This window comes from Ictalurus furcatus, chromosome 1 (assembly GCF_023375685.1).
Source record: "Ictalurus furcatus strain D&B chromosome 1, Billie_1.0, whole genome shotgun sequence".
Taxonomy (NCBI): Eukaryota; Metazoa; Chordata; class Actinopteri; order Siluriformes; family Ictaluridae; genus Ictalurus; species Ictalurus furcatus.
The window spans coordinates 5,506,361-5,506,736 of NC_071255.1; positions in this window are offsets into that span (position 1 = coordinate 5,506,361).

Below are 376 nucleotides of genomic sequence, written 5' to 3' on the forward strand. Positions count from 1 at the left end.
GTGAACGAGCCGTGTGCTGCTGGCGGTGGTGCTGCTGGTAAAGTTGTGGTGCGAACAGGGGTGAAATTGATGTTTGGTGTGACTGTGGGGAAGTTAACAGTGGGGGCAGGTGGAAGAATGTGTTTAGGTGGTGTGGCACACATCGTCTGTGTCAAACAACCAATGCTCCTGACCTCCAGGGGGGCCAATCCGGACATTCTTCCTAATAAAAAATGAAATTGATCAAAACTAAAATGTACACTTTAAATATGGCCTCAAAGCATCAAGGAATATTAATAGTGATGTGCTGAACAAATATCTGTATGTTTTACACCTTGGTGGTCTTTGCCCAGACACTTCCATGTCTGACTAGAGGTCTGACCAGGTCCTGCCCTCT